The 27,142-nt window shown below is 38.4% G+C and overlaps 1 pseudogene; it reads right to left on the bottom strand.

The window, feature by feature from the left end:
• On the bottom strand, nt 1–27,142 carry LOC101545021 (GTP-binding protein 4-like; annotated as a pseudogene).

Genomic DNA, 27,142 nt, shown 5'->3' with positions numbered 1-27,142 from the left:
TTAGCCCAGCTGCCGGGTCTCCATCATCTCATCTTCACTCTCAGGCTCTCTGTCACTCCCCAGCGGCCACTCGGAGCCCTTCTTCCTTTTCCAACTGTTCTAGTCCCTGCGTGATGTCGTGGTCGCTGTAGTCAGTCAGGTTGTGCCCTTGCCAGATCTCAGGGATCCTGTCGTGCTTCTCGGAGGAATTCATGATTCCCCAGGACTACTTAAGATCCAGAATATTATGTTCCCCATCTCCGGCTCGATGTCGCGCTCCTTTTTCCTCTTCGGTTCTCCGATGTCCATTCTCTTCCTGCGCGCCACCACTCCCCCTGGGATGAAGAGGGGCCACTCCTTGTCATCCCGCTTGTTGGGCACAGCTAGATACAGTCCGTTCAGCACCTCATTTACCTCGTTACCTTTCGTCTTGGCTTCCACTCGATGAGCCAAAAGCTGGTCACAAGTCTCTGTCTTCACCTTCATCACCCCCTCCTCAGTCAGGGTGTTGGTCTCCACCACAGAATACCCCTCTGCCTGCAGCTCTGCGAAGATTTTTCTGGTCGTCCTCGGCCAGCTCAGCGATCCTCCTCACATCACACTTGTTGGCAAGGGCACGGAGAGGCTTGTTGACAAAGAGCAGCCTGATGTTCTAGAAGAGCCGTAGCTGTTCCCTCAGCCCATGCCCACACTGCTCCGACAGTTCCCTCACGTGCGGGACAGCGGCACGCAGTGGGCCAGTGCTGTGATGTCCTGTATCTCGATGGTGTTCCGGTCCTCTAGTGGGTGGTCCAAGACTCCGCGAGTGTCCACCACCTGCCAGCGCAGATACTTGTAATCCTTGTGACCCACAACCAGAGACTTGGTGGTGAACGCACACGGCTGCACGTCCACATCTGCTCTTGTCACCTTACTGATGAAGCTGGACTTGGCGACATCTGGAGAGCCACACAGAAGCAGGGTCCTCGTGCTGGGGTCGATAGTTGGCAGTCGGGACAGATGCTGCCTCACTTGTTCCAAATACTCCAGGCTCTGCTTCTGCCGCTTGGTGAGGGTGCACATGCGCCCCAGGGCTGTGCGCTTGGGTTGCTTGCAGCGGCACAGAGAGACCCCGTACTTCAGGAACTTGATGTAGTCCTTGGCAACATTGTGCACTAGGTTTTTGGCGATATTTATTTGCCGCAGAGCCAACTTGTAATGGTCCTTGTCGTAGAGGATGTTCATCAGGTCGGCATAAAAGGGATGGATGTCATCCAGCCGCGGAAAGTCGGCCCGGACCTGCGCGAGCCAGTTGCGGTAGCTCTGCTGTGTCAACTTGACCTTGTCCAGTATGTAGAAGTGGCAGATGCGGTGGGTCTGGTAGTGCTGGTGCACCACCGTGGGGGTCTTGCGCTGCGTCCTGGACAGCGTCTGGTCATTGAAGTCCTTGGCCTATGGCACCACCGTGATCCTCTTGAAGTTGTAGTGCGCCAACTGCACGCACACGGGACCAGGTGCCACTTCCTATTTGGCAGAATTTCCGGTGGCAGAGCCTGACAAGCTACCTGGTGGCTCTTGGATATGCCAAAAATAGTAACAATAATGGGCCTCATTCCTCTGACCCTGAACTGCACGGGGATTAATGGAGAGGCTACTGGCGCCCGCTGGAGCAAATCATTGAGTAATGGGACAACAGTGATACAGTGATTCAGTGATTAAGCTGCAGTTTTTTATTTTTTGACTATTAAATAACTCTGGGTATTATGTTCTTGAAGACTTTCAAAAAATGAAAATTATTATTTATTAAATTTGTTTAAATGTATGTGTTTTATGACATTTAGGATCTTTCTAAAAATGTTTTTGAGCAAGAGATATAGTAAAACAGATAAGATTTTATGGGCAAGATTTTCCCTTGTTATGCAATTGACTTGCTTCAATCCCAGCACCACATATTGTCCCCTGAGCTCTGCCGTTTGCAATCCCTGAGCAAAGAACCAGGAAAATAAGCCCTGAGCATAGCTGAGTGTGCCCCCAAAGTAAAAAATATATATATATATATGCATATACATATATATTTCTAAAAATTTTTTCAATGACATAAATTTCTGTGATTACATTTTGCATAAACATTTGAATATTTGTATGCTCTTTTCTGTTATTTCACTTTCACATTTAATATGCTTTACAGGTAATAAAAATGTTTAGTTTATTAAAATATATTGATAAACTCATGGTAGTTGAGATACTGCAAATTGAATATTTACCAGATAGATTTATTCCTTGTTTTGTCTTACCAAGTAATTATTACATAGCTAACTACGGATACAGAACTGACTAACTTATAAGTTGAATCAGTAATGAGTAAGAAATTCAATATAAAATGTACAAAGAAAAAATCATTGTACTTAAACACAATTTTTTATATTCTAATGAAGTCATTTTTAGGTTGGTTTATGCTTTTTAAAGTTTCTCCTACATTTTAAAATATGAGGTGCTATAATGATATGTAATTAAGATTAATAGTCTTCCCATTCTCAAAGAAGAAGAATTAAAGTTCTTTTATAAATGTACCTCTTATTTGAAACCACAGCAATTTGGAGGATTCATACAATATCAGTTTTCTCAATTAACAAAGAATTTGGAGAATCAATCCAAATAAGAAATATGATCATCTATTGGGATTTCAGTCTAAGAGATAGTGGCAAGAAAATGAGGTTATAAAGAAAATGTTCTCAAGAAATAGGTTGACCACATTTCTTTATGTGAATCACTCCCAATTATTCTCTAAAATGTATATTATTTTCCCATATCCTAACAGACTTTTTTCTCTATAGCTTATGAGAAAGTTTAAAAGAAGAGCATGTTTGATCATTGTAAGAAATAGTTAAAAAATATTTGGGAGGGAATACGAAATTGGGTATAATAATTATTCAATGTTGCAAATGTCCTTATTGTTTGTTTTCGTAACCAGCAGTGAAGGATAATTATTCTGTGATTTATGGCATCTACTACCTTTTAATAAAAGTAGGTGAACTTAGTAAATAAACTAAGTTTGAGTATGAAACTGCACATGTCAAACACTTTGACTCTGTATAATTGCAACCTTATATAGCATTAAGTCCTACCAAATGACACTGATTGAAACTATCAGAGATTTACAATGTGTCATTCCCCCTTCCCTGGACATTTTTAATTTGAGGAAGGACATATGTTGAGATTCAAATTGAATGGGGTAATTTATCCATTAAGTGGTTTCCACTTGATTCTATCTTCATGGCATAGATTTGTTAGCAAACAGGTTACATGGCTGGACTATGGCTCAGGGGTGGGGGGGTGGGGGGGTGGTTCTCAATCAAAATCAATTTGTAAGACTCAGTTAAGTGAAAATCTACACAGAACATAAGGGTCTTTGTCTCATATTAAAGAATTTCCTTGTGGTACTCTTAAAACATATACACTTTTTTCACATAAGATGGAACTAGTATTAATAGATTAAAATAAGATAACTCACAATAAAGGTACTAATACTGACAGAAGCAAGGGGTGTATTGATATTAGTAAAAATTAAATTACATACCTGTTTTAGTACTTGTAATGCATTTTAATTTTCACTCTCGATGTATCTGCCATTTTGAGTTCTTTTACCACTTTTGCTTAAATATTGAAGCCACATGGAAAAGACTAATTTTCATTCACAGGTGTGGAACTCCCTGGTTAATCATTATAGCCTTCACACCAGTGCTACCCCATTTCCAATTCTATAAAGTAATCTCCCATTGCCTGTGAGACTGATTAAAATCATTAACTGAAAATTTTCATTCTTTTAATACATATTGAGGTGGAAATATTTGGGTGCAATCTTATGATTGAAGATGTTTATATCATACCTTTATTTTTCATTTCATTTAACTTTTTATTTTTGGGTTTGGGGCCACACTCAGTGATGCTCAGGTATTAACTCCTGGAGGTGCTCAGGGGACCATATGAGATGCCAGAAATCAAACCTGATTTGGCCATAGGCAAGGCAAATACCTGACTTGCTGTACAATTGCTCTACCCCACCCCTCGCCTCCAGAAGGCATATCACATATTTATATAATTGCTCATGATGCAGTTCGATTCATTGAACCCTATTTAGTTATATCCAACTATGCACCAGAAGGCATATTATATTTTTATATAATTGCTCATGATGCAGTCAGGTTCACTGAACCCTATTTAGTTATATTCAACCATCCACTAGGCCATCACTAATTCTGTGCAATAAATTTCTATAACCTCACAATATATATTCACAATATTGTCCTGAAATAACCATTTGCCCATTTTTATGTGCAAGGTTTTGTGATGTATACCTTAAATGCACTATATATTTTAGTTTTCTTTAAAAATGGTACAGATGCTCATTTCTATTCTCTTTCAGAAAAGATGACAAGTAGTTAGTAAACAGCACAGTCAAGCAATATTTTTAATTCATCAAATAGCTATTGAACTGTTGTTATGTACAAATCACTTTGCTTGGTGCTGAAGAAAATTAAGAGTGCAAGATATTGGGGTTGGAGTGATAGTAGAGTGAGTAGGCACTTGCCTTGCACATTGCCCACCTGGGTTCAATACCTGGCACCCTATTATGATCCCCCATGCCCACCAGTAGTGCTCTCTGAGTGCAGAGCCAGAAGTAATCCCTGGGCACCATCGGGTGTACGCCCCAAACAATCAAACAACAAAAAGTACTTAACATTAAAATTATTAATCTCCCATTATCTACTGTGAACAGGTTTAAATACCTGAAACTATGGTATTGTCTCCACCCCCAAATATTATATATAAAACATGCCCTACATATTTTATACTCATACATACCAATAATAAAGCTTAACCCACAAATTAAGTACAGTAAGTGATCAATAATAATAACTAATAAAATAGAACCATTATAATGTACTTTAGTAGCACTTATGTGAATGTGATTTTTTTGGTGTGAAGTTTGTTTGTACTCCTCTTTCTTGCGATGATCTGAGATGGTACAATGTCTAACTGACCACTTTAATAAGATGAAGTAAGCATTGTGATCAGTGTTAAATGCTAACAACTTCAGGATGTGAAGTTTCACATCTTATTTGTGAAACTTTCACCCTCTTCCTTCCAAGTAGAGAACTTTTGTTTCTTCATTTACAAGAAGCACTTCCTTCCATCTAAATTGCTATACCACTTCCACCATCTGTGTCTATTATTAAATAAAAGAGGCAATACTTAAACACAAACACTCCACACTTTGGCAATTGATCTGAAAAACAAGATCAAGTCACTACTAAGTCACCAAGAAAAAGCTTATGTGTAGGTAAATCACATAGATGCATTGTACAAAATGATAATGGTGTCCTGAGTATGAGTCAGGATCTCATGCAATTTTACTGTGATATACATAATAGTATGCATTAAAAATTAAATTAAATATGCCTGGAATTTTCTATTTACTATGTTTTAAATTTATTTGATCTCTGATAACTTAAATTGTAGAAACCCAAACTTTAGATGGGTACATGTGCCATCATTTACTATATTTTTAAGTCTAGAGTCTAAACAAATAGGTTCGTAATAGATTTAGCTATTCTTCTATAATACTTAGCACTTTATCCTATTATTCTGTGTTTGGGAAGCCTCTCAAGTGGCACTCAGGGAATTTGGGGGGTCTACTCCAGGTGATTCTTGGCCAATTGTGCCAGAGGAGTGAATGCTAGGACCTGAGGATGCAGTCCTGCTCATGGATTGTGGTACCAGGAACCACCAGCCCCACTATAGAAATACTTGGGGACCACAATAGTCACATTCAGTGGGGCTCCAGAATCCCCAAGATTGTACCTGGTAATGCATGGGGGACACTCTTTTGCAGGAAAAGTAAAAAGTTCAGGAACACACCCTTATTATTCTATTCTTATACTTTTTTTTCTGCTTTATTTTCTTACAAAGTCTTTCAAAGTGCAATTTATTTTAAAATTTCTTTTCACTGTCACTGTCATCCCGTTGCTCATCGATTTGCTCGAGCGGGCACCAGTAACGTCTCCATTGTGAAATTTGTTGTTATTGTTTTTGGCATATTGAATATGCCAGGGGTAGCTTGCCAGGCTCTGCTGTGCAGGCGAGATACTCTTGGTAGCTTGTCAGGCTCTCCGAGAGAAGCGGAGGAATTGAGCCCCAGTCAGCCGCATGCAAGGTGAACGCCCTACCCTCTGTGCTATCACTCCAGCCCAAAAATTTCTTTTACACTTGAAAATTGAAGAGACTTTAAGGAAAATTTTTTGGGGGGTCACACTTAGTGATGCACAGGGGTGACTCCCAGATTTACACTCAGGAATTACTACTGGCGGTGCTCAGGGGACCATATGAGATGGTGGAATTCGAACCTGGGTTGGCAGCATGGAAGGCAAATGCCCTACCTGCTTTACTATCACTCCAGCCCCAAGGACAGTTATTTTTTATTATTTTTTGGAGGGGTAATTACTCCTGGCTGTGCTTGGGGGTACTATATAGAAGGCTGGGGATCAAACCTGGGTTGGCCATATGCAAAGCAAATGTCCTACTCATTATAATATCATTCTGTCCCTAATGTTGTCATAGTTTTTTCATTTTTTGAAACTGAAAAACCATCCAAGCTTTTCATAACATTGTACTCATCAAATATTGAGTAGACAAAAACAAAAGGAAAATATTCTCTTGAAACAATGATTCATGAATCTAAATTATAAAATGAGATGTCATGTGGCGCTAGAGAGATAGTACAGTAAGTGGGACAATTTGTCTTGAACTTGGTCAACCTGTGGTTCCTCCAAGCTCTGGTCAGAGTGATTTCTGAGTACAGAGCCAGAAGTAACTCCTGAGCATCCTTGGGTGGGGCAAGAACCCAAGAAAGAGAAAGAGAGGAAGGGAAAGAGAGAGAGATAGAGAGACAGAGAGACAGAGATGTAGAAGCAATCCCTTGCCCCAAATTGATGCAAGTCTTATCTAAAAAGAAGAGGCAGAGGTTAGCATAGGACACTTGTCTTTCACACAGCTACCTGGGGTTTGAATCCCAACAACACACATGGTTTCCCAGAGCCTGCCAGGAGTCATCCCTGAGTACTGCCAAGTGTGGTCCAAAAACAGAAGAGAAAGTAGAAGAATAGGCAGGGTCAGATAGATAATAGAGAGGGAAGGGCATGCAAGTTGCAGTGATTGCTCAGACCTGGAACCCTATGTGGTAAAACAAACTTCACCAGGAGTGATCCCTAACACAAAACAAGGAGTAAGACCTGAGTCCTGGTGTGTAGCCCTCCCCACTGCTCCCCAATAAAAACCACTATAAATAATATAACAACAATTTCCTTATCTGCTGTATTGTGCTTATAATCTGAGTTTTCCACTTTTACTTTGTTTAGAAATAACAGATTAAAATCCAAGTTTTTCTGAAATACTGATAATGATATGCAAAAGCAAACAATGAAAAATTTTTCATATTCTTCAAGTCAAAATTCATTTAAATACACACAAAGCAATTTTGTTCCATGTATTGAAATCACACAGGTATTGGTCTCCAGAGATGTCTGGTACAGGTTAACTAAAATCAGTGTTTTGTTGTTGTTGTTTTTAGATATTTGTATTCATCTGCATATAAATTATTGAATCCAAGATATTAAAGCATTTAAATATCTTTAAATGAAATGTCAGAAACAAAAGTTCCAGAGAAATTTAGATTGAGACATTTTATGATGTGCAAACCACCTGTGCAAACCCAAGTTCCTCATTTTGAGAAGTTGACAGTCTGTTGATTCTTTATCCAGGACAAACCCACTGTCAAAACAAACTCTTCCTGAATCACACTTTAAAAAGAATAAACAACCATTTAAATTTCTAGAATCATCATGCTATGTAAGGCACTGATACTCAGTATAAAAAGCACTCTAAATAAAGAAATAAATTCTTGTACCAAAGACTTCACTTACTTGTTAATTTCTTCATTTAACAGGGTAAGACTATTAGATGTCTATGAGTAATGTGACCCCAATGTTCAAAAGCAAAGGCCCAAGTTTCAGTGCTGCCCAGACTCTTGGAACAAATGCCAGCCACATGCTAGACATTCACCTTACCCCATTTACTAATTCTCTGTACCCTAAAATTCTTTTAACACTAAGTGATCTATGAATTATCATAGCGGGTAAACCTCTTGCTCTTTTAAGATGTTCATCACTTTTTTAAAATGCATTTCAATATGAACTCTTACCTCAGTCTATAAGGTATAATCTCTTGGAGATCAAGTTTATATATATAATGTTAAACAGACACTCATGGCCTGATCAACAATTTTTAAATTAATAAATGAGATACATCAATTTCATTTGGTCTTTCCTAGACCCATGTCAATTATTCCATACTGCATATTTCATTATGAATTATGATAGTCATGATGAATTGTGAATGAGGAATGTGATAGGTGTCTGTCATAAGCATTTATTTTAGAGTGAACAAGATTGTGGAATAGAAAATATAGTATAAGAGCCAGGACACATGGAAGTATTTAACCCAAGTTTGATCCCTGGCACCAATTGGCCTCATAAGCAACAGCAGGATGGCCCAGGTGGTCTCTCCTTCTTTAGGGGTTCTGGGATGGAAAGAGATCGGAAGATTTGAGATGTGTTGGATAAATGGGGGAAGGACCCCCCAGAAGCTGAGGCCTCTCTTTTCTTCTCATTCCTGGCTAGGAAGGCATGAGAAGATCCTAGGGCCTATTAGATCCACTACCTTATAGCCAAACTGTTTGGTGTACCAGGACATGAACTTGACAAAGTGGCTATTGAAGGCAATGTCGGCCCCGACATGTAAGATGGAAGAATGTGTGTTACTGTTCCAGTTTCAGGAGACAACCTGGCCCACCATGTAGCCTTGAGGGTCCTGTGAGACTTGCATCACCACTGCTTGATGTATTTGGCAGCTTTCTCCAGGGGCAGGTCAGGTCCATATCGGGGAGTGGGCGCATGGTCTGCTTTGAATAATTCAAGGGAACATCTGTTGTATTCCACAAGATACCTGGATGCAAATATCTTTAATATTCAAAGTTGAGAACTGCCCCATAACTTTGATGCCTCAGCCTGAAACATTCATAGGCCGTGTTAAAGCCCCCTGACTCTTGCAAGCCGATAGCTTTAAATCCATACAGATATGTCTCCGAACCACCCTGAAACCTCAAAGTTTCCTCCTGAGGCCTCTCTAACCGCTTGATGTGGAACCTCAAGTTTCCCTCTGGAGGCCACTTTTACCTCTTTCCTCCTCTTTCTGGTCATTCCTGGCATGCCTCAGCAGCTGATCCCAACTTCATTTCAGCCTCTCTTGGCTCTGATGAATGGATCAGATGACCTCATGTGAATGAGTTATGCGTTCAACCACCCCATCTGACCAGCCAGCTCTCCTGAAGATTCACTTTTCCAAACTAAAAGGGCATTTGCAGAAGGGCTTGGGATGAAGACCCTCTAGGCTTTATCCAAGAAGTGACTAGTCATCTGCTCCAGGGTATTGAAGGCAGCAGTCAACTCCCTAATATATATTCAGCACAAATGTCACCAATTTTGATGTGGGCAGACCTTGCCCTTGGAAGCTGGAGGCAGGCTTTCCTTGAGTGATAGGCTTCCTATTCTCTTCGTTGATGGTATCATAGAACTTGCAGTAGGTGAAATTATACTGAAACATATAGACCTTGTAGTTAAAGGCAATTAAAAGGCCAGAATTTCCAATTTGTAGCATTAAGGCAGCTATGGTAATCGTGACAAATACAGCCAAATCTTCTAAGCTTCAGCACAGTGTCTCAGGGATGCAGCTCGATCTGTGAAGAAGAGGCAGCTTCCATGAAAAGGAGAGGAGAAGAAAACCTACCACCAGTTCAAAAGAAAACAGTGGCTCGAGAGAGAGCTGAGGGGTCACAGCATATGCCTTACATTCTGCTGGCTTCAGTTGAACTAGATGTACCCCAAAAGATTTCAGGATACAACTCTAGGGGCCAGAGAGGGTGTTTTTAAAAAAGGTTTTTGGTAAGAGATGAATTTGTTAAAATACTCTTGCTTACAAAAGTGCAAGCACAAACACAAAGATATCTGCTCTATTCTGTTCTACCTAGATTAAAGAAACCTAAGATCTGAGAACCTGTGTTTCCAGCTAATTAAGATCCAACAAGGACTAATCATTTAATCATTGCTTTTTTAAAACTCAAATCTTGTACTTTGCTTTTAACTTCATTGCATGTCTCCTTTAAGAAGTTAGATATTTAAAAAATTAAATAAGATGAAGTTACCTTCCTTCTTCCTTCCTTCCTTCCTTCCTTCCTTCCTTCCTTCCTTCCTTCCTTCCTTCCTTCCTTCCTTCCTTCCTTCCTTCCTTCCTTCCTTCCTTCCTTTCTCCCTCCCTCCCTCCCTCCCTCCCTCCCTCCCTCCCTCCCTACTTCCTTCCTTCCTTCCTTCCTTCCTTCCTTCCTTCCTTCCTTCCTTCCTTCCTTCCTTCCTTCCTTCCTTCCTTCCTTTCCTCCCTCCCTCCCTCCCTCCCTCCCTCCCTCCCTCCCTCCCTCCCTCCCTCCCTCCTTCCTTCCTTCCTTCCTTCCTTCCTTCCTTCCTTCCCTCCCTCCCTCCCTCCCTCCCTCCTTCCTTCCCTCCCTCCCTCCCTCCCTCCCTCCCTCCCTCCCTCCCTCCCTCCCTCCTTCCTTCCTTCCTTCCTTCCTTCCTTCCTTCCTTCCTTCCTTCCTTCCTTCCTTCCTTCCTTCCTTCCTTCCTCTTTCTTGGTTTTGGCCCACACCCATTAGTGCTCAGGGTCTTCTCTTTTCTCCCAGTACTATCCTTCAAACCTCCTCTAGCTATTCTTTTAATTGTCTTTTCCACATCTCTTCCTATTTCAGCTTCCTATTACAGTCTCTGAGCTCTCAATCACATAAAGCTATTTTTCTCTAATTCTGGAAAATATTCTTCCTTTCTGGAAGTAGTCAGGGCCTTTTAAAAAGAATATTTAATAACCGTGAGATAGTTACAAGCTTTCATGTTTGGGTTATAATCACACAATGATCAAACACCCATCCCTCCACCAGTGTACATTCCCTACCACCAATATCCCCGGTATACCCACACTTTCTACCCTCTCCCTGCCTCCATAGCAGACAATATTCCCCATACTTTCTCTACTTTTGGGCATTATGGCTTGCAACAAAGACACTTAGATAATGTTTGGTCCATTATCTAGTTTCAGCACACATTTCCCATCCCGGCTGACTCCTCCAGCCATCATTTTCTTAGTGATCCCTTCTCTATTCCATCTGCCTTCTCCCCTCCGTTCATTAAGCAAGCTTCCAGCTATGGGACAGTCCTCCTGGCCCTTGTATCTACTGTCCTTGGGTGTCAGCCTCATGTGATGTTATTCTATACTCCACAAACAAATGCAGTCCTTCTATGTCCGTCCCTCTCCTTCTGACTCATTTCACTTAGCATGATACTCTCCATGTCTATCCATTTATAAGCCAATTTCATGACTTCATCTCTCCTAACAACTACATAGTATTCCATTGTGTAGATGTACCAAAGTTTCGTTAACCAGTCATCTGTTCTAGGGCACTTGGGTTGTTTCCAGATTTTGGCTCTTGTGAACAGTGCTGCAATGAATGCACATATAGGTATAGATGTCATTTCTTTTCTGCTTTTTTGCATCCTCAGGATATATTCCCAGAACTTGTATTGTGGGGTCATATAGAAGCTCAATTTATAGTTTTTGAAGGACTGCCCATATTGTTTTCCAGAAAGGCTGTACCAGTCGGCATTCCCACCAACAGTGAAAGAGCATCCTTTTTTTCCCACATCCACGCCAGCACTGGTTGCTTTTGTTCTTTTGAATGTGTGCCAGTCTCTGTGGTGTGAGATGATATCTCATTGTTTTAATTTGCATATCTCTGATGACTAGGGATGTGGAGCATTTTTTCATGTGCCTTTTGGCCATTTGTATTTCTTTTTTGAGGAAACTTCTGTTCATTTCTTCTCCCCATTTTTTGATGGGTTGGAGATTTTTCTCTTATGCAATTCTACCAGTGTCTTTTATATCTTGGATATTAATCCCATATCAGATGGGTATCGGGTAAATATTTTTTCCCATTCTGTGGGTTCTTTCTGTAATTTGGTCACTATTTCTTTTGAACTGCAGAAGCTTCTTACTTTAATGTAGTCCCATTTGTTTATGTTTGCTTCCACTTGTATGACCAGTGGTGTTTCATCCTTAAAGATGCTTTCAGCTTCAATGTCATGGAAAATTCTGTCGACATTTTCCTCTATGTTACTTATAGATTCATTTCTGATATTGAGTTCCTTAATCCACTTTGATCTGACTTTTGTGCTTGGCATTAGACAGAGGTCAGAGTTCATTATTTGCAGGCAGCTATCCAGTTTTCCCAGCACCACTTGCTGAAGAGGTTTTCCTCGTTCCACTTCAAATTTCTTTCTCCTTTGTCAAAGATTAAGTGGCCAAATATTTGGGGGTCTGTGACAGGATATTCAACTCTGTTCTATTGGTCTGCAGGTCTATTTCTAGCCTTGTACTAGAATTGTACTGTTTTAATTACTACTGCTTTTTAGTAGAGTTTGAAGTTGGGGAAGGTGACACCACCCATCTTCTTTTTCCCAAGGATTGTTTTAGCTATTTGTGGGGTTTATTATTCCATATAAATTTCAGGAGTCTTTTGTCTATTTCTTTGAAAAATGTCATGGGTATCCTGATAGGGACCGTATTAAATTTGTATAGTGCTTTGAAAAGTATTTCCATTTTGATAATGTTAATTCTCCCTATCCATGAGAGTGGATGTGTCTCTATTTCCTAGTGTCCTCTTGTATTTCTTGAAGTAGTGTTTTTTTGTTTTTTTTTTTGGGGGGGGGAGGTCACACCTGGCTATGCACAGGGGTTACTCCTGGCTCTTCACTCAGGAATTACCCCTGGTGATGCTCAGGGGACCATATGGGATGCTGGGATTAGAACCCGGGACAGCCGTGTGCAAGGCAAACGCCCTACCTGCTGTGCTATCGCTCCAGCCCTTGAGTAGTGTTTTTTAATTTTCCTTGTAGAGGACCTTCATCTCTTTGGTTATGCTGATTCCAAGGTACTTGATTTCCTGAGGTACTATTTTAATGTCTCTTTCTTCTCTTTCATTATTTGTATATAAGAAAGCCATGGATTTTGGGTGTTGCTTTCATAGCCTGCCACTTTACTATATCGACCAATTGTTTCTAGGATCTTTTCTGTAGAGTCTCTAGGGTTTTCTAAATATTGTATCATAGGTTGTCTGCAAATAGTGATAACTTGACCTCTTTATTTCCTATTTGTATACTCTTGATATCTTTATCTTGTCTAGCTGCTATGGCCAGGACTTCCAGTACTGTATTGAATAGGAGTGGCGAAAACAGGCAACCTTTTCTTGTGCCTGATCTTAGAGGGAAGGTTTTTATTTTTTCTCCATTGAGAATGATACTTGTCGTGGGATTGTGGTAGATGGCTTTGACTATACTGAGCAAAGTTCCTTTGATGCCCATTTTGCTGAGAGTTTTCATCATAAGTGGGTGCTGAATCTTGTCAAATGCTTTCTCTGCATCTATTGATATGATCATATGGTTTTTATTATTTCTTTGTTGATACGATGAATTATGTTGACTGACTTGCAAATATTAAACCATCCTTGCATCCCTGGAATGAATCCTAATTGGTCATGTTGTCTGATCTTTTTGATGAGTCGTTGGATTCTATTTGCTAATATTTTGTTGAGAATCTTTGTATCTATGTTCATCAGGGATATAGGTCTGTAATTTTCTTTCTTTGTGGTATCTCTGTCTGCTTTTGGTATCTGGGTGATATTTGCTTCATAGAAACTGTCTGGAAGTGTTTGTGATACTTCACTTTCCTGAAAAAGCTTCAAGAGGATTGGGAGTAAGTCCTCTTTAAAGGTTTGGAAGAATTCACTAGTGAATCCATCAGGGCCAGGACTTTTGTGCTTGAGGAGACTTTTTATTACAGTTTCAATTTCCTTGATGCTGATAGGTCTGTTCAGGTATTTCAGGTCTTCTTGGTTAATCCTTGAGAAGTTATAGGAATCTAGGAATTTATCCATTTCCTCGAGGTTTTCGTGTTTCGTGGCATAAAGATTCTCAAAGTAATCTCTGAGGATCCTTTGAATTTCTGTAATTTCTGCTGTAATGACTCCTTTATCATTTCTGATTCTGGTTATTAGAATTTACTCTCTCCCTTTTTTTGTGAGTCTTGCTAGAGGTTTATTGAGCTTGTTTATGTTCTCAAAGAAACAGCTCTTGGTTTCATTGATCTTTTGGATTGTGTTTTGGGTTTCCATTTTATTAATTTCTGCTCTGAATTTTGTTACTTCCTTCCTTCTATTTAAATTGGGCTCTTTTACTTGGTCATTCTCCAAGATCTTAAGCTGTGAGGTAAGGCTACTTATGTGGGCTCGCTCCTCCTTCCTAAGGAATTCTTGTAGAGCTATAAACTTTCCTCTTAACACAGCTTTTGCTGTGTCCCATAAGTTTTGGTAACTTGTGTCCTCATTTTCGTTCGTTTTCCAGGAATCTTTTGATTTCCTCTTTAATTTTCTTTCTAAGCCACTCATTGTATAGTGAGTTGTTTAATTTCCAGGCGTTTGATTTTATTTGCTCTTTGTGTCTGTGATTTATTTCTAATTCCTGTGCATTATGGTCTGAGAAGCTCTTTGATACAATATCTATCTTCTTAAATTTATAGAGGTATGTTTTGTGTACATGTATGTACATGCTGAGCTCATGTAGTCTATCTTGGAGAATGTTCCTTGCACACTTCAGAAGAATGTGTATTTAGCTTTTTTGAGAATGAAGAATCCTGTATATGTCTACTAAGTCAACTTCTTCCATTTCTTCCCTCAGATGAAGTATGTCCTTACTAAGCTTATGTCTGGTTGACCTATCAAGAGGTGATGAAGCAGTGTCGAAGTCTCCCACTAGTATTGTGTTGCTATCGATGTCGTTCTTCGAGTCTATGAGTAGTTATTTTAAGTACTTTGCTGGTCCCTCATTAGGTACTTATATATTTAGTATTGCAAGTTCTTCTTGTTGCACAGATCCCTTTATCAATAAGAAATAACCTTTACTATCTCTTGTGACATTCTTCAGTCTGAAATCAATGTGGTCTGATACTAAGATGGCTACCCCGGATTTTCCATGGGGGGATTTTGCCTGTAGGATTGTTTTTACAGCCTTTAACTTTGAGCCTGAGTTTGCTCTGACTGTTGAGATGTGTTCATTGCAGGCAGCAGAATGTTGGCTTCAATTTTCTAATCCATAATGCCAATCAGTGTCTTTAAATTGGTGTATTTAGCCCATTGTTGTTGAGAGAGATTATTGTTATGGGGTTTTGCTCCACTGTTCTGCTGAAATTTGGTGTATTTGAGGGGCCTGTCTTGTCTTAAAGTAGCCCATTCAGTTGTTCTTGTAACCATGGTTGTGAGTCTATGAAATTCCTGAGCAGTTGCTTATCTGTGAAACTGTGTGTTGTTAGTTCTGTTATGAATGAGAGTCTAGCTGGGTAAAGTATTTTTGGTGAGGCATTTATTTCATTGAGTGTTTTCACTATATCCCACCACTGTTTTCGGATTGTGAGAGTTTCATCAGACAAGTCGGCTGTGAATCTTAATAATGCTCCTTTATATATAGGCAATTTCTTTCTTTGATCTTGCTGTTTTCAGGATTTTGTCTCTAATTAGGTTTTGGTCATTTTGATCAGGATGTGTCTTGCAGTATTTTTATTTGGATTTCTTCTAGCTAGTACCCTTCAGGCCTCCTGAATGTGGTCTATGTTTTCTTCAGCTCTGGGAACATTGTAGCAAAGATGTCTTTGACAGTTTCTTAGTCTCTTCTTCATCGGGGGTTTTCTTCCTGTCTCTCTGGGACTCCAATAATTCTTATATTACTCCTCTTGGCTCCATCACGATCTTCTCTTGCTATCTCTTCCCGGATTGTTAGCTTCTTTCCATTTTCTGTCCTTTTCTAGAGAGTCTCCTAACTTCACCTTCGAGCTCACTGATTCTTTCCTCAGCAGCTGTTTCTCACATGCTGAGGTCTTCCACTGAGTTTTTTAATTCGACGACCAGGTTTTTCAGGTCTGATATTTCCATTTGTAATTTTGTTTGCATTTTCCACATTTCTACCTTCAAATCCTCTTGTATTTTATTGGCATTACTTTCCAATGTTTCTTTTAGGTCCCTAAGCATCCTCAGTAGCTCCCTTCTAAATTCCTTGTCAGAGCACATCATTGCTGTTGGGGTCTTCTGGGCTAGCCTCTTCAATAAGTAAGCTTGGTGGGGTTCTGTGTTGCTTTACCATTGTGGCTTATGTGGTTTAGCCCTTCACGCTCACTGTTACTATTCTGCTTATGATGCAGTATTAATTGAGGTAGGCTTAATAAGCTATTGGCTAATGTATTTCTGGTGGTTAAGTGAACATAGTGAAAGATCCAAGTAAGAGGGTAACTTATGGTTCTTATGTGATATGGAGGGGGGAGAATAATTCACATCCTTGAAGGAGCCCTGACACCTGACACGGGCAAGATACCTGAGCGGGATGAGCAGAGGGTGCCTGGAACATTGTAGCTTGGGGTGCATGAACGGTGTGCCTCAATTCCCGTTCCCCCGAAGATCAAGGATGAAAACCTGCCGACCTGGGGTCTGGTTAGAATCACGCTCTGAGGAAGGTGCCCTGACACGTGCCAGATACCTGAATCAGTCACAGCCTTTTATTCCTGTCTTCTATTCTTGTCCTATTTAAATGGTCATCAGATGATACCGAAGTTGAAAGAATGGAAATGCTATAGAAAATGTGTAGCTCTTCCGCTATGCTGAAATATTTTTTTAAAAATATGACTGATTAAAGGTGACCCCTTATATATTATTCATAATTTACAAGGCTACAGTGCCCTACACTACAATTTTCAAATCAGGACTGCCCAATAAAAGAACGTGGACTCTTCACTATATTTGGTGACAAAAACAGCTCCTGAAGCTTCATTCTTTTTCCAAGAAACTGTCACAAATGTATTTCTTGATAAAATACTTGCCAATACATACCCAAGATGGTGGGGAATTATTTTCTGTCATTGGGGAGTAAAGCAAACAGATATTTTAGCATCTGTTTGCCAGTGGCATAGCTACAGACTGTATGTGGGATTTTATCCAAATGTTATCTTTTATGTTAAAATAATAAAGTATGACTTGTTTTTCTTTATATCAAAAAGCTGATACTCAGTTGTACAAAATGAAATGCTTATGTTTCATGATTCAGGGTTAGAAGTCTGGCACCTGTTTGTTAGTGACTTGATTTTGTCCTTACTTTGCTCAGTCAGTGTATAATATATGCTTTGAATACATTCCTATAGTTAAAATTGTCCACAAACTTAAGTTTTCTTTGCTCTCAATTTATCCCTTTTCTCCAACAAAAATTTAGACGTCTGTGTTACACATTAGCAAATCAGCACTATTTTAAGATGATTTACAAAGAATTTGAGAAAAAAACTGAACTTTTTAAACTTTATGGCTAGAAACTCCCTTGAGCTTTAATTTAAACTTGCTGCTTCTTAAAATCTTATTGACATAAAACATTTATAACCTCAGTTCTAATTATTTTTGCAATGATTTTTAAAAGTCATATGTGTTTTTTTACTAATCAATAAAACTATTTTATAGATACAGTAGCATACAGATTTTTTAAAATTAAGAACGATGGACAAAATATTGCCAATAAAAATTCATAGATTTTTTAACAAGAGTATAAAAAGTTGTTCTCCAGGCTGATTTAAGCAGATAGTATCTGTTGCTCTGACATGCAACATTGAATACAATGTAAATAATTATATTTTGTTACAGTTGTATTTGAATTTTCCAGGAAAGATTATCAGGGTTAAATAAACATTCCTAAAACATTTGTGATTGTATGACTAATAGGAATTGGTGAATTTTGTTGACAAAGTTGCTGAAATCTTTGTTAATATCTTCTTTTACTTAAATAATGCACACATGGATTTTATTTATAATGTATTTCAATAACCCTGAACTTTGATATTAGTTGTTAAAGTGTTAAAAAGCAGTAGTAGACCACCCAGGATAAAGTAAAAAATAAAGTATATGACTTGTTCTCATTTGCTTTTTGTAAATGTTAGTTGTGTTTTTAAGTAGTGGATCTATACACTATTTTGTATTTAATGTCGCCAAAATGGCCTTTGTTACTGTTTTTCTTGAATTGTATATTAAAATTAAAAATCTTTCTGTTAGTTATCTGAGTTTTTCTATTTATAGAAAGTATTTCATTTACTTATTTATATAATTAAAATGACTTAAAATTTTTGGAAAATGACTGAGAAATTTAAACAGTCATTTGTATGCTCTTGATAATTTTTAGGAAGGCTAATATAGGTATATTCTAAAAACATGTATATCTCTATTAACTTAAGAAACTTAAAAGAAATGAGATGACATATTGTCTATGAAAAGTGTAATTTAATTATATTATATTCCCTTTCTAAAAAGATTACTTTAAAACTATGTATACTTGGAATTTTTCATATTCTCTTTTATTCACAATTATGAAATGTTGGGTAACATTGTTTTGTCCTCTCCCCCAACCACACATATACACAAGAAGCTTAGGTTTATTGAGTAACACACATCACAGGCCCTCCCATTCATCTTTAATTTCTCCTTTTGTGCTCTGCTTCCCCTATATGTTAATCACTTGTTTTCCCTAATCAAAACTGTGATTTGTAAGGTCAGATTCTTCAGAGGACTCAAGATTTTGTATTTTTAAGTGAAATGTTGCTTTTCTCTTTACTTTATGTCCTTTGCAGTTTACTTGAGAGCAATAACCTTTTTGTATAGACACAGGAAGATAGTTAATGCTCTGCTTTTGAAACTTGGGAGTTCACTGACTTCGAATAATATTTACTCCTGGACATCTGTCATATTTATTCAATTTAAGCCTCATTTGCCCTTAGTTCCCAACATCCCAAAAGGAGGGTCCTGATAAAGGGACTGTATGGATCCAGGGCAAGCTGTAAGCTAACCAATCATCAAAAAAGGACAAGCTTTAAGCTATGCTCTCATCATAAAGGGACAGGCCAAGCACCATAAAACTTATAATAAGTTAAGAGCACAGTTATGGACAAACTTTGTCATGATCCGAAAAGAAAGAACTGAATAAGAACCCTGATGGGGTTAGGAAGACTAATCTGGCCTGAGGACTTTAGTCTGGGAAATATAGTGACATGTTCCCAGGAGAGCCACCCCTTAAGCTTAATATATCTTGTACTGTGTCCATACAAAATGACTAGAAATATTATTAAGAAGTAAATTTAAGATAATGTTTAAATGGATTTGGACTAAGGAATGCAAAAATATGCTTTTAGATCAAATTCCACCATTGGGTGAATCTTCTAGCAGGATAAAATTTTGTCCTAGAAGTTTCCCTAAAACGAGGGGCTTTACCTATGTTGATTGTGCCACCACACCAATGTGTATTTGCTAGCACCAACTCTTGGGGATTTTTTTATAACGAATGCTTTGAGACTGCGCACAAGGAGACTAGAATGGGGGGCAGGGTGAGAATGGAAGGAGCAGCGTGGTGAAACTGGGATGGAACAGAGACTGGAATAAGCAAGGACTGATCACCAACCAGTGTGGTGGTCCCCATTTCCTCCTTTGTTCTCCCATCACCATCAACCAGCCAGAATAGGGGGAGCGGCTCATAGCTACTCAACATACTCATGGAGCACCCCCACTCATATGAAACATACAACAGTAACGTTACTTTAAAACTATTGACTAGTAGAAATAAGTGCTTAGTGAAATTGTCTCACCTCTAATTCGGGTTGTGTCATCAATGGGTAAATGTTGCCTGATATATAACTTAATTTTCATACAATCATTCTTGAAATATATAAAATAATTTTTCATCAGTGGGCCACTTTTTGAGTGGCCTGAAATATTGGAGTTGAATCCTGCTCCCTAGAGCCTATCAACTCACAAGTAAGATAAGTCCACTTCAAGTTCAGAGCTATAGCACAGCGGACCGGTGTTAGATACCTCCGTCCCTCTCAGAGAGCCCGGCAAGCTACTGAGAGTATGGAGCCCGCACGGCAGAGCCTCGCAAGCTACCCGTGTGTTTTAGATATGCCTAAAACAGTAACAATAAGTCTCTCAATGAGAAACATTACTGGTGCCTGCTCGAACAAATCGATGAGCAATGGGATGACAGTGACAGTGACAGTGAAAGCTCAGAGAGTAAGAAAATTTATGTGGAGCCACAAGCCTGTGAAATCTAGAAAAATTACACATGAAATACAGTAAGAATGTCCTAAACCTGTACCCTTGAAAGAATGAGATCTATATGAAAACATCACTTACATATTTACATATGTGGTCACAATAATATACTGCATACAATTACAGAAATGCACATTTCATTTGAACAATTATTTTCATATTCATCAGAAAGTCCTATTGTTTGATAAAGTGTAATTGTTGGAGTGAATAAAAAATGTATTTTGGGTATACTGCTAAACCACACTGATTTCTAATGAGGTTGAACAAATTTACATACTTACAATAATATTAGAGCAATGTTTTTGTAATATTTGTAATTTTGAGTAATATTTTTCTTTTACTGTGTCCATATGTTTCTGTCTGTACTTGTTTCTAGTCTTCATAATATGTGCATTCTCAGAGGTGTTAGAGATCTCAAAATCAAAACTTATTATAGTTTTGATTTGTAATTACTGGGTAACTATCAAAATAGTGTTGATGACTATTTTCCCCACATGCTTGTTAGCCATCTTTATATCTTCCTTAGTAAAGTGTCTTTTTTCTGTCCTTTGCACATTTTTATGAGGTTATTTGATTTTTGCTTCTGAATTTTATGAGTTCTTTATATGCCCACTCAAACAAATCGATGAGCAATGGGATGACAGTGACAGTGACTATATGCTGTATATATTAGACTTTTGTTAATATTTGATTTACAAATGTTTTATCTCATTGCCTAGGATTTTTTTAATTTTAGTTTTTTAACTGTGAAGAAGTTGTTTAGATTGATGTAGTCATATTTTTCAATTCATAATTTTTTCTTATTATTGGAATCAAATCCTCAATGTATTGTTGAAGTTAATATCATGAAATGTTTTGCCTCTATAAGTTTTTTGCTTCAGATTCTATATCCAAATCTTTAATTTTTTTTTTTTGTTTGTTTTGCTTTTTGGGTCACACCTGGCGATGCACAGGGGCTACTCCTGGCTCTGCACTCAGGAATTACCCCTGGCCGTGCTCAGGGGACCATATGGGATGCTGGGATTTGAACCCGGGTCGGCCGCATGCAAGGCAAACGCCCTACCCGCTGTGCTATCTCTCCAGCCCCTAATTTATTTTTAAATATTTATCTTGGTGTGACATTGTGGTCTAGTTCTTTACAAATGCATATCCACTTTCCCAGCATCATCAGTTGAAAAGAGATTTTTCTTTGTTACATTTCCTTGGTTTTTTTTTTTCTTAAAATTTAGCTCTGAGGTCTACAATAATTTTAATATTGACGTTTCAAAAATGCACTTGAAACACACCTGCCACAAGTATATCAGCATTCTTCTACCATAGAATTTAAACCCCATCTCAACAACCTATTTTCTGCTCAACCAACGATCACTTACTATAATCAGTTTTTAAGGTAGACAATGAGTGCAATATTATTCCCTTACTGTTTTTATATGCTATGAATAAGTGATTCCACACCCAGCTCCACACTGTTCACATGGAACCCTTCTCCAATTCGGCCTTCAAGTTGAATATTTGAATATTTGCTACTCATTTGAATATTTGCTACTACCACCAACATTTGCACCTGCGGGGGCTCCACCCAGCCAGCTCCCTAGGCTTCATGGCTCACTGCAGCAGCTCTTCTACTCCTCGGGGTGTAGCTTCTGCTGGGTTTTGTTCCAGGGTGGGTCCTATACTCGAGGCGCTCCCGTCTCCCCTCTCATGTTTGACTGACTGCCAGCGACGGCAAGGTATGTGTCTGACGCTCCAGAGCCACCCATTTTTAGGGCTGGAGCGATAGCACAGCAGGTAGAATGTTTGCCTTGCATGAGGCTGACCTGGGTTAGATTCCTCTGTCCCTCTCAGAGAGCCTGGCAAGCTACCTAGAGTACCCTGCTTGCATGAAAGAGCCTGGCATGCTACTGTCACTGTTAGTCCGTTGCTCATCGATGTTTGAGTGGATACCAGTAACGTCTCTCATTGAGAGGCTTATTGTTACTGTTTTTGGCATACCCAATAAGCAAAGGTAGCTTGCCAGACTTGGCCTTGAGGGCTTGATACTCTCGGTAGCTTGCCGGGCTCTCCGAGAGGGGCGGAGGAATCGAACTCGGGTGGGCCGCGTGAAATTCGAATGCCCAACTGCTGTGCTATCACTCCAGGCAAGCTACCATGGCGTATTCAATATGCCAAGAACAGTAACAACAAGTCTCATAATGGAGATGTTACTGGTGCCTGCTCGAGAAAATTGATGAACAATGGGACAACAGTGCTATAGTGTTATGAGTAAGTGATATCTTATGATATTTGTTCTAGTCACTTTGATGCATCAGTGAACTGCAGAATTTTATTTTTTCCTATAGCTAATATTGCCAGCAAGCTACCAAGAGTTTCCTGCCTGCATGGCAGAGCTTGGCAAGCTACCCGTGGCATATTTGATATGCCCAAAACAGTAACAACAAGTCTCACAATGGAGACGTTACTGGTGCTACAGTGCTACAGTGCTACCTAATATGCCATCATATATATATATATATATATATATATATATATATATACAGTATTCCTTTATTCACTGACCTGTTCTTGGACACTTGGGTTCTTTCCAGGGCTTATACATTATGAATTGCACTACACTAAACATAGGAGGGTAAACAGTCTTCTCAAATCAATTCCCTTTATTTATTCTGATTTATTTCTGACTCTGTTATGTTCTCTCTCTCTCTATATATATATACATATATATGTATGTATGCATATGTGAACCATATGCAGTTCTGGGAAAATAATTAATGTCAGCTGTATATGTGACAAACACCTTAACCTCTGTGCAATATCTCCAGCCCCCAAATTAAAGTTTTTGTACTCTTTATGTAGATGCCAAGAGGCAGAATTGCTATGTCACATGGGAGCTTTATCTTTAATTTTTTGATGACTCGTATTGCTTTACATAGCGATTGGACCACAGGACATTGTAATTGACAGTAGGTGAGAGTTATTTTTTTCCTTGTTAGCACTCTCTCCAAACTTCAATGTATGCCATTCTTACTAATGTGATGTATACTGCTCATTGTTGTGTTGATTTGCATTTCCCTGATGATAACTACCAGCCATGTGTATACATTTTTTGAGGACAGATTTACTCAGATTCTCTCATTTTTGATGGGATTATATTCTTATTATTAAGTTTTGAGTGTGCTCTGTAAATCTTGGATATTACCCCTTTATTAGAAGTGTGGATAGTGAATACTTACTCCTACTCAGAAAGTGTCTTTGATTCTAGTCAATATTTGTTTTACAGTGCAGAAACTTTGCAGTTGCATTCAGTCTCATTTTTTATGCTTAGAAGGACTTTTTTGGTTGTTGTTGTTTTTTGTACATCTGTTTTCTTAACCAGAGGCATAAAATCATTGAAGTCAATAGCAAGGGGAGACCTGTCTATGATTTTCTCAAAGCATTTCATAGATATAAAATATTTGGTACATTCTGAATGAACTGTGATGGACAGTGTGAGACAAGGTCCAGATTTTTTTCTTCATATGTGACAAAGCATCTTTACCAACAGCATTTGTTGAAGAGCTTTTTCTTGCTCTACTTCATATATACCAATGTTAAAGATTTCTCTCTGAACACTCAATACTGCACAGTTTTGATTATTATAGTTTGAAAATAGGGTTCCAAATTTATAGACTATTTAATTTGCAAGCAAGTTAATGTCAAGCTCATTCTAGAGGTTTTGATTTAACTTTCTTCTTCCCCTTCATATTGTTTTTGTGATCTTGCTGATTTATAGGTGCTTTTTTCCATTATATATTATTTCGGTATTCCTTACAAAGTCCACAAATAAAAAATAACTTATTTAACAATTGTTTGGTAATCCCTACAACTCTGACTGATTATCTTCCTGCGGGCAAGATATTGAGACATGTAAGCATAGAAGGATTACTCAGAAGCACTGAAAGCCAAAATGATATCCATAAACTTGGCCTAGACTTAAAGCAACTAGACCATTAGTGGGTATTATAATGCAATACACATAGATGCCAAAATATAAAGCTGTTCACCTGGAACAAATAAAAAATGTAGTAAAGCAAATGAAACAAGAGCAATACAAACTCTTGATTATGAGAATAAAATGGTTGTGAAAATGAAATGGTAGTCACCAAAGGAAAATAGACTTTAAGTAAGGTGGTATATGCAAATGTAAAATTATAATACTATATACCTGGAACATATATAGTTTTGTAAACCACTATACTTCAATAAGTTTTGCTTGTTTGGGGTCATACCCAGAGATGTTCTAGGGTTACACTTGGCTCTGTGCACATAAATCATTTCTTGTGGGGCTGGAATGCCATATGGGGTGTTGGGAATTGAACCTGGATCAACTATGTGCAAGGCAAACACCTTACCTGCTGTACTATCTCTTTAATTCCTAAATTACTAATGCTCTATATATTATTTGATTGTCCCCATGATTATGTATCATGAGCCAAGAATTTTACTTACTTATTTATTTATTTTATTTTATAAGGTTATTCACAATAATTTATTACATTCAATATTCCAACACCAATCCCACTAACATCACACCATACTCACCACCATTATTTTGAATTTTCCCAAACACCACCTAAGCCTTCCCCATAGCAGGATGTAAATAATTTATTTTGTGTTGCTTGTTATAAATAATTCTCTAAAAATGATGGAGAAAGTTTTCCTTAGAAGAAAGTGTATGAAGAGTGTTGTATCTCATCCTGGAATCATTGAGACCGTGTATAAGAGATTACTGGCATGTTGTTACAGGTTGAGTCTTGTATGCTAATATTTTTTTAATTGAGATTGGTTGCCTTCTACCTTGCATCCTGTCCAATATGTGCTATTCCTGGTACATCAGTAATATGGAGTATGAGATCTTGTTCCAGGAATTCTAAAATTTTAAATAAGGTCATATAGCTGGAGTTTTAACTTTTAACTGGACGGTGAATTTGGGGTCTAAGGCATCCCTGAGGCTTATTGATCTCTTCCAAGATTTATATGTGAGTCTCTGGATCATGGCTGATAATGAGCTTATATGGAGTCAGAGGCAGTTCGTGAATGTGACTGCCAGGCTCCCTGAAAAACAGGGGGATGGAGGAAGGTTGCTCATTCTCAAATCTGTGAAAGCCTGAAGATTTCAGTTGTATGCCTGAGGAAATGGAGCTATGAGTTTTAAACTTAAAGCAATTTTCAATTGTGGATAGTAAATACATATAGAGGGAGAGGGCAGAGAGAGAGGAGGGAGGCAGAGAAAGGTAGGAAGGTAGGGGTACAGAGAGAGAGGGGGAAAGAGGGAAAGAGAGATAAAGAGAGAGAGGAGAGATAAGAGAGGAGAGGAGAAGGGAGTGGAGAGAGAGTGTGTCTGTTGTCTTTCTTTCCTGGGAAACAGCCCAAACAGTCTCTTAAATTTCCTATGAATTGAATAATTCTACTTCAAAGGCTGCGTTGTTATTTCATCTCTTTACACTGCTTTTTATCAATTTCCAAGATAGTTAAAACTGAAAGATGACAATACTTCAAACAAAAAGCAATTATTTAAAAAGAATTACCAAATAATTGGAGCCGAACAGTATTCACACTATAGTAACTTTTATCCTTTTGTACTAGACCTTGAAGTCTGTCAGATTTTGCTGAGACCTTCATATTAGCGAACATCTGGATCATGTCATAGCTTGGTCTTATTTTTGTCTAACAGTTTCTTTATGGATTTGTCTCCTACAACACATATGGTTTATTTCTTATGTTTATCCTTAGCTTGGCAGGGGTTTGAGGTGTCATGTCTCTTTTCATCTCTACTTTTTCATGGGAGTCATTTCGCATAAATTATTATCTATCTAGGTGTGAATTATGGTAGTGCTCTTTTGCATGTGTTATTTAGAAACTATGAGTAAATGCCTGTCTTACATTTTTTTCCTGTAAATTATATCTTACTCTAAAAATATAATTTCTTTTCTACAGTTCCCACCCCCATTTGAAAGTAAAATTTCTTTGAAAGCTTTTGTAAGCCAAATGGCATAAAGCAAAGAAGCAATTACCATTAGTTTATACGGAAAACTTTTAAGTGCTCACAGGCCCTCCAAATAACCTACTAAATAGCACATAAAAACCAAAATAACATCAGGATATAGTAAAAGCTAAAATGATGTGATAATACACACTTGTTTAATGCAGTTCTGAGGAAAGAGTTTGGCGGTGCCACGCATGTGTTCTGCTCACAGGGAACATTTCCCCTGTGATACCTGCATCAAAACCACTCTTCGGCTGTGTTTGCTCTTCTCCTTCTTATCATAAGTGAAATTCCACTTTGGATTTCTTTCAGTTAGCTAAAACAGGTTCCATGTGCATCTTTTGTGAGAGGAAGGTGACATAATACTGATCTGAAAATCATGTCCTTAATACTTTTTTCAACATTGATCCAAAGTTTTAAATTTCTTTATCAATTCTTGCAATTTATTCAACCATGCCTCAAAAGTTTGGCACATATTAGTACACTTATATTAATCCACTTATATTAGTGTAATTTAATTTCTTCAGAACCACATAAAATAATTTTGTTTTCTCTATGATACTTTATGAAATAAAAGAATAAGCACAGTTGCCATCGTGTTGACTCACCTGTGGGCCTTGCTTTATTAATTTATGACTAAATCTCCAAGGAGATGCACACCAAGCAGTTAAAATTCATGGAAACACAGGTCCCTTGAGGCTGAAAACTCTGGGATACCTTCAGGAGTCAGGCCTCGTACCTGCCCTGCTGAATCCCTGGAAGCGACATCCACACGCCAT

The sequence above is a fragment of the Sorex araneus genome, chromosome 1 (assembly GCF_027595985.1).
Source record: "Sorex araneus isolate mSorAra2 chromosome 1, mSorAra2.pri, whole genome shotgun sequence".
Classification (NCBI taxonomy): Eukaryota; Metazoa; Chordata; class Mammalia; order Eulipotyphla; family Soricidae; genus Sorex; species Sorex araneus.
This window is presented reverse-complemented; position numbering and strand designations above follow the sequence as displayed.